Source organism: Fukomys damarensis, unplaced genomic scaffold, assembly GCF_012274545.1.
Source record: "Fukomys damarensis isolate Sample0158 unplaced genomic scaffold, DMR_v1.0_HiC HiC_scaffold_24, whole genome shotgun sequence".
NCBI classification, from domain to species: domain Eukaryota; kingdom Metazoa; phylum Chordata; class Mammalia; order Rodentia; family Bathyergidae; genus Fukomys; species Fukomys damarensis.
Genome location: NW_022900936.1, coordinates 27,370,313 through 27,378,310, shown reverse-complemented (window position 1 = coordinate 27,378,310; position 7,998 = coordinate 27,370,313). Strand labels below are relative to the sequence as shown.

The 7,998-nt window shown below is 34.3% G+C and overlaps 1 protein-coding gene and 1 long non-coding RNA gene across 14 annotated transcripts in view; one reads left to right on the top strand and one right to left on the bottom strand.

Annotated features, from left to right (window-relative positions):
• Robo2 (roundabout guidance receptor 2) overlaps window positions 1–7,998 on the bottom strand; it is a 1,584,609-nt gene that overhangs the window by 936,373 nt on the left and 640,238 nt on the right. The gene's annotated exons all lie outside the window — the stretch shown is intronic.
• The window catches only part of LOC104877268, a 94,383-nt gene that overhangs the window by 16,692 nt on the left and 69,693 nt on the right, over window positions 1–7,998 (top strand). The window contains exon 3 of one of the 3 annotated variants that reach the window (XR_004518796.1): window positions 6,444–7,545. The exons of the other annotated variants lie outside the window; for them this stretch is intronic. This is a non-coding gene — a long non-coding RNA (uncharacterized LOC104877268). Of the gene's footprint in view, window positions 1–6,443; window positions 7,546–7,998 lie in introns of those variants that run through there. 3 annotated transcript variants of the gene reach the window in all.

Below are 7,998 nucleotides of genomic sequence, written 5' to 3'. Positions count from 1 at the left end.
AAGATATCTGAAGTGAGGTTTTTTTTTTTTTTTTTTTTTGTACTGGGGATTGAACTCTGGTCCTTGCGCTTGCCAGGCAGGCCACCGAACCGCTGAGCTAAATCCTCAGCCCCTGAAGTGAGTTTTGATACTTGCAAGAAGAGTACAATCTTTGACTAATAAAATTAATTTTGAATTTTTAAATGGACAAATACAGATGACCATAAATTAACTCTGCTTAACAAAATCCTTTTGATAACTAAATTTATGACCTAGTTAATGTGCATGTTTTTACTACATTTTAGCCTTGATTAAATAACTTGAGGTCAGATTTTTGATGTTTTCTGGAATTAAAACAATTATTCCAATTGATTATTCTATGCTAGTTCCTATCTATATTTTTAGAGCTTGAAAAAATGTTTGCAATTTTAGTGTTATTTCTGTTTCAGAATTCTGCACAGACACCGCTTGAAGCCACCAGTCTAAGCCCCATGCCTTACATGTTTGAGATAATAATAGAATTTTAGTGAGCAAAATGTGATGGCTTGGAAATAACTGCTAACTGCTTATACCTTCATGTTACAAAACTGTCAGATACTCCAACCTCTTAATTCTTAGAAACAGAGTTTAGAGTAAGCTTACTAAGAACACAAGCATTCCTCCAGAGAGAGAGAAAAATCCATATTATGAAAAATATCAGATAATAGGTATATGAACTCATGTGCTACAACTCAAAAGCAAAGCTGGAGATCAATTCAGAGCAAATAGCTGATCAGCTGTGAGGATAAGGAAAGGAGCAGGGACAGGAAAGAACCATTCTATTTGCTCCTAGGCTGGTGGAACTTTCTATAGCCAAACAGCACTGTGGTACTACCAGGCTGTCACTGTATCAGTGTTTCTTGTAACCCTGTTGTAATTGTGTCTTGTCTGGATAGCTATGCTGAATCTCAGTGTCTGTCTTGGTGCTAGGGTCATAAGTAAATAAATTTAAATCACAATCCCAATTCTGAAAATATTTGTGAAAAAAACCCTTCCTCCATACTCACTGTACAATTCACAGGGGAAAAAACTCTTAAGAAATAAAATATATTTGGATCTTCTTTCCTTAAATTCCTGTTTCTGGGAACACCACCATACTACTCCAGGTTAAATCTTCCTTATTCTCCCACAGGCTTCTTTCCTTTCCCCCTATACATCTTATTATCAAAATCCCGCCCAATTGCACACCATGCTGACAAAAATAATCATATATAATTCTGCCATTTTAGCCTTAAGGACATACTAAAATTTATCTAAACTCATGTGTAGTTAAGAATGTCTTCAAAAGTGAATTTTTATTTTTGTCTTAATCAGTAAACTATTGTCCTTTAGGTGCTGTTCACTCTTCCTACTCTGCTTGGTGATGGGACCCACCCTGTGCCAGATGTATTTCTGATCAGCTACTGGAATCTTTGGGGCTCTGACAATATGGGATGCAAATGGAAAGCTTAAAGGCAGTAGAAGGAAGGAATGCTTTGTTTCTTATAACCCTGGGGAGTTCTTTCTCTTTGGTAGTGATGATGGTGATTGATTTTTGTAGCAGGGGCAGAATCCAGTATGAATTTTCATTTGCATGTTGAGATACTTTCATACCCAAAAAACATCTGATATCAGCCTTGTAGCTGATTCTCATCAGAGGTATGAGATTCAACCCCATGACACTATTAACGATCTTGGGAATCCCAGAATAAGACAAGTAGCACCACCTTCTCTGAATTCCCTGTGTGTGTTTCCCCTTCTTTCACACTCTGAAACACTAGTTTGAGCCAAGCAGTGGGCCCTTCACGGAGGCCTGAGGTTCAGCTTTTCCACAGCTCGCCTCCCCATCTTTCATGGTGGTAATGACCTGCCAAATTTTTAACTTCACAGATTGCTTTCATGTCTTTTCAGTGACCTATTCAGTAGTTAATAATTCTTAATATTAAACTCTCTCTCTCCAACTAATTCCTGTGGTTACTGTATCCTGATTGATACTTGAGTTACACAATTAGCTTCATGGTTAATTGTTTGTTTGTTTGTTTGTTTTTGGTATCAGGGATTGAACTAGTGTCCTTGCGCTTGCGAGGCAGACAGCGGAACCACTGAGCCAAATCCCCAGCCCTTCATGGTCAATTTCTACCACTCAGAGTAGCCACCTGGCAGTAGTAACAGATTCAACAAAACTACTGAGCTCATACTGATGTTTCTATATTTGGAATACTTTTGATATTCATTTAGCATCTAGTTCATGCCAGGAACTGTTTGAAATGCTTCATTTTAATCTTTGCACCATTATAAGAGTTAAATATTATTTACATTCACAAACACTAACTCACTTGTTGGTTTGTGGTTCTAAAGCTGGTAAGAGGAGATGCTGGATTTATATTCTTGGATGTCAAACTTCAGAGTCTAAACTTTCACAGCAAGCAAGCTATGCTAACCTGGAACTTCTTCTTTGATCTCAGAATATTTCAAAGTTTTACAGGTAAACGTTCAGTATCCTTCTTTTCAGCACCTTTTCTCCCAGTCAACATTGGCCTTCTTTCCCCCGACTGCTCCGCAGAATCCCCCAGTGAATCTTTTCCCATCTGGCTCCGAAAGTCAAGCTTTCCACAACTCCACTGGGGCCTTCATATTCATGAAAGTTCTTGCCACTTTGAACCTGATCCACAATCCGCAGCATCTGTCTCTGAAACAATTGTGACACTTTCCTCCTTAAACTATTCAAGCATCAACTATTTAAGAATCCGGTCTTAAATCTTGAGCCCAGCATTGCAGATTTTCTGTGACGCAAACCTTACATTTCCTACCCAAGCACTGAGCCATCTTCAAATCAAACATTGTAAGAAAAGGTAATGAATGGTGTCTTGTCTTTTCCTCTGTAAACTGTGTGCAGTTTAAGGTACAGCGTATATGCTTTGTGAATTAAAATCTGAATGAATAAAAAGTGATATTGTATTCATTACTGAATGACATCTAGTCTTTTTCTGTTTCTATGAATTTATGTTTTCACCTTTCCTAAATTTTTGTGTCCTTTCCTCCTCCTCCTTCCTCCTCCTCTCTCTCTCTCTGGCTCTGTCTCTGTCTTTCTCTGAAAACTTCCAAGAGGTATATACCATATTTCATCCTTACTAAATTCCCCAAAGTGCCTTATTCATTGTGGACACTCTTTCAGTCCTCCCAGAAAGCGCTGCCCTTCAGAGAGGGGTGCAAGTTCAGCTGGGACTGAAACCTTCCTCTTGTTGGGTTAAGTATCAGATGGGTTTCAGAAAATAATGTCTTTATTTTTATTCTCAATTTATGTGCAAAAACAAGAGTAAGATTCTAAATGGAAGTACAGTAGGGATTTGTTTAGTTTCCCACTTCTTAAAAATGAAAAACAGTAACACTTTAGATTTTTAAACAACAGCAGAGGTAATTCATGACCACAGAATTATTAATTTAAAGCAAATTACTAACCCATTACAAAAGTTTCAGAATAAAAATTGCCTATGCTCTTCCATTTTTATTTTCACCTATTCCCAGAGCAGTGGTGGAGCATAAAAGCTCTTAACAGAGATTTTAAAGTTAGACTTATTTGATTTTTGAATTCTGTTGTCATTTCCTGGCACTGTGACCTTGAAATATTACTAAACACCTCTTATTTGTAATTTCTTCATAAATTAAACAAGAAAATCCTGAGTACCAATGTTATAGGGCTGTCATGATGGAGCAAGATAATGCAGATGGAAAGTTTAGTGTAATGCCTGACATCTAGTACACATACAATTAATGTTAAATTTTATTGTTCTTAACTGCCTCAACATATCCCAGTCCACACAAAAGCACCTGTACAAGCTGTGGATGTAGGTAATGGGATACAGAAATTCAGATCCAAAGCAATGTCAGCTCTTGAATGTCAAGTGCAGAAAAACGTGACATGGGTTAGGAGAGGTAGAGATGGATTACGTGGCCACCAGAAGTATTAATTATGATGAAGACTCCAAGTTAGTCCTAAGGAAGGGTCAATGAGAGCGAGAATAAGAGTTAGTGATCAGGAGAAGGCAGAAGTACAGTTATATAGTTGGTGACATGTTGTGGATAGCTATAGCTTTGATAATATATGGAAATCTGGGCTGTCTGAGAAAAGAAAAAAAAAAAATCAAAGACTCCAAGCAGGACAGGACTTTAAAGAAAGTTTCTGGGAAAATCAAGGGTGATCAAGATGAATGGGGCTGGTAAATGTAAATCTAATTTTAATATGTCTCGATGATATGTTTTATTTTGTTTGTTATTAAATATTTTATGCCTCAGTGCTTGTTTTGTTGACTTGAATTGAGTGGAAAGTTTTTCATGTCACTTGCTCTCCAAGTGTGTATAGCTTCAATCACTGCAGGAGTTTCCTGTACAATCTACGGGAATCTCCCCAAGGCTTCTGCAGCCTGGCCAAACAAGGGCTACAAGCTGCGATGGTAAGGAGGGGGCTGCCATTATTGCCCTTAATGGAAAAGACCAGAGGAAATGTGTTGTTAGCCTAAGATAAGGTGAGCAGTGTCACATGTAGTTTTTAATATTTAATGAATCTATATGGGCACAATCCATTATGTGACAATTTAATTATATGACAAAAAAGTTTGATAAATAATATTGTGGTAGGACATCTAATTCATTATTTAACAAAGAAATCAATACTTTCATAAATCATAGCTCCCCACAGATGTATTTTTACTCTCTCTCCAAGTGTGTAAAAATCCTTATTCAGAATCCATAGGTAATTTATTTTTTGGTCAGGACAAGTTTGAATGGAAGTTTAATTGGGCCCAGGACAGACATAAATTCTATTTACTTTTTTTAACTGTTAAATGGAAAACCTTCTGTTACAAGTTCTTTTCAGCAAGCTTTAACTGAATCTTGGTAGCATTTTCCTACAGTATATTTAAAAACAGAAAGTAAGAGGAGCCATGAATTATATATGAAGAAAATATAATGCTCAAGCCAACAAAGTAAACATATTTTTGTATTCCCTCCTTTTGTCTGGTTTGGTTTCAATGTATGTAAAGTAAGAGGATGTTTATACATTTTGACAGCTTTTAACGTACATTCTTGTTTTTATGAAAGAAGGTTTTATATTTATTGAATATGTGCTGTCAGATCATGACAAATTTTGATTATGTATATGTCAGTCAGCATAGAAGAAAGTTATTTCATCTTTCTTGTTTGAAAATTTGTAATCTGGGAGATGTTCTAGCATTTAACCTAAGTCACAATAAATTGTAGCTCATAATGTTTTTTTACAGAATTTCATTTATCTTCTTTTTAATTTAATAAGAAATTATGCTTCTTTAGATTGAATTTCTATACATTACTTAATTTTCTAATTATAAATATTATTGAACAGATGAAAACACTTACATAATACATTTTATTCACTTATTTGTATGGCTGATTGTATATAAGTAAAGTATTTAAGTTTCTTGCATGCCTCAAAGGAATTACCAATTTGATAAAAACTATTTTCCAATGATAAAATGACCATTTTAAATAGATATACACAACTAATTATCTTTAACAAATTCAGAGCCAGAGCACACCCACCTAAATCTTTCTTTGAATGTAATAAATACATTATTAGCAATTTCTCATCTTATTTTAGCAAATTTATTGCATTAGTAACTGTCTGTCATTATATACTTTTATTATTAATGATTTCTTTTAGTAATGAAGCATAAAAGCCCTATGGATGCATTTTCATTTTTGAATTCAAATAAACTCATTTAGTTCTTTGCTCAGATTCTGCTTAATGGTTCCTAGTTGCACATTTGGTTGAAAATATTAGTATAAGACAATGAAGTTTTTTTACTTCACTTAGCATTATACATTGTAAAATATCAATTTTTTAAACCAGGATTTCATTTTATGTAATAATAATATAATACTCTTGTATGCCAAAGTAGAATTAAGAAAGTATAAATATTTCTAAATTAGTAGAGCCTCAGACCATATCAAATTATAGTCTTTATGATCTTGAAATGCAGTCAGACTGTGAATTTGAATGCTAGTTCTATAATCTTCTAACTTGGTGATCCTGGGCAAGTTTATTATTTTTTCTGTCCTCTTCCTTTTCTTCTTTTGTTAAATTAATGTCTTTACTTTGGTGTTGTCATAGGATTCTTTTTTAATATTTTAATTTGAAAATTAATATAAATTTATACTAGGGCTGGGGATTTATCTCAGCAGCACTGTGCCTGCCTCATAAGCATACGGTCCTGGTATCAAAAAACAAACAAGCCGAAGCAAAACAAAAATTTTAAATTTATAGAAAATTTGCCAAAAAAAGCATACAATTCATATAGCCCAACAATGGCTTCCAAAATCAAGAAGTTAAAATTATCATGCTACTGTTAAATGAACTTCATAGACCTTATTCATTAGTTTCCCCCAAAATAGTTTTTCTTTTTCTCTTCCAGGATTCACTTTGCAATTCTACACTGCGTTCTATTCCTGGGTCGTTTCTGTGTCCGTCATCCAACCTGAATCCATTTCCCTGTCCGTACTCATCCTTCGTGGCCTTGACACTTTTAAAAGACACAATCAATAATTGCAACTATAAAATTTTAATTCCATATGAATTTTCTAGTATTATGAGTTTATGCATTGTTGATACAAGTACCTGAGAGAGGTTTTTATGTTCTGCTTATACATGGTATCAGGAGGTGCATGATGCTGTTTATTACTGGTGATGTTAACCTTGATCACTTGGGAGGGATGTCTGTTATGCTTTGTTCCTGTAATATTCTAATTATTCACTTTTAATATACAAATATCTTGGGATATGTTAAACTGTGTACATATCCTGTTTCTTTTCATACATTCTCCTACTAATTCTGTTGATCAATATAGCAATAATGTGGTTTTGTCTGATGGTGACTTTGAATTTATTTCAATTCTTCCATATTTATTAGTAGGCATATCTTTAAAAGGAAGAGTTGCTTACTCTGCATTTAGGTGTGTTCAATATTAATTTATATTTGAAGCATAGATATTTATTTTATTTCATGAGTTAGAGTCCTGTAGTATCATTACTAATCTTGCTCAAATATTTTTGGTTTGTCCATTGGCGCTCCACTCCTCCTTCACAGGTCTTGATTGCCTTTGGATCACTCTCTCACTTCCTGGTACCATTAGACATACAGGCTTATTGTATTTACCTTATCCTAAGCTGACAGACAACTACCACTTTAATAAGGTCTTATTTCTTTTATTACTATCAAAACACCAAGATCTGGACATTGGGTATATTGAAATTTAATTGTTTCTGAGTCCTCTCAACCAACATATTCACACATATTCATACATTTATATTCATTCTATCACTTTAATCTAGAAACAAACCTGAACTCTGATTCTAATCTAACACTACCAGGTTCTTTCCAACTTTTCCCGTTTTTCTTATATGTAACATTTCTGGCAGCAAAAAAGCTAGGTTTCACCACATAAAATATAGTTACTTATTTGTTCAACACACAGATAATATGATATAGTTACAAAATCACTAAACATATAGTAGTTCTAGACTAGCCATATGAGAAACAGAATCATAATATTACGAGAGACAGATTTACTTATTAAAATATAGTTTTTCTGTAGAGTTCTTTTTAATATTCAGCTCTGCAGTGACTGATCAATACACTGTTATTTAAGGTTAGGTCAACTCACCATAACCTATATTACAGGTTTATATTATATATAGTTATAGTATATAGTTACAGCTATTATTCTTGTGCATTGATTTACTAGAAGCTTTTAAATGCTCCAGGAAAAAAAAAAACTCTCTTTTGTTCAATTTAGGTAGTATGCTAGTAGACAGAAAAGCATGCTTAATCTCAGTGCCATATGTCTGGGTGGCAGTGGAAGATCACTTATATTGGATTGAGATGAATCATGACCTTGCTACCGCTTCTTTCTCTCTGTCCATTCTTCTTGAGCCATGTTTATCCTTAAAATTCACAAAATAGTATATAT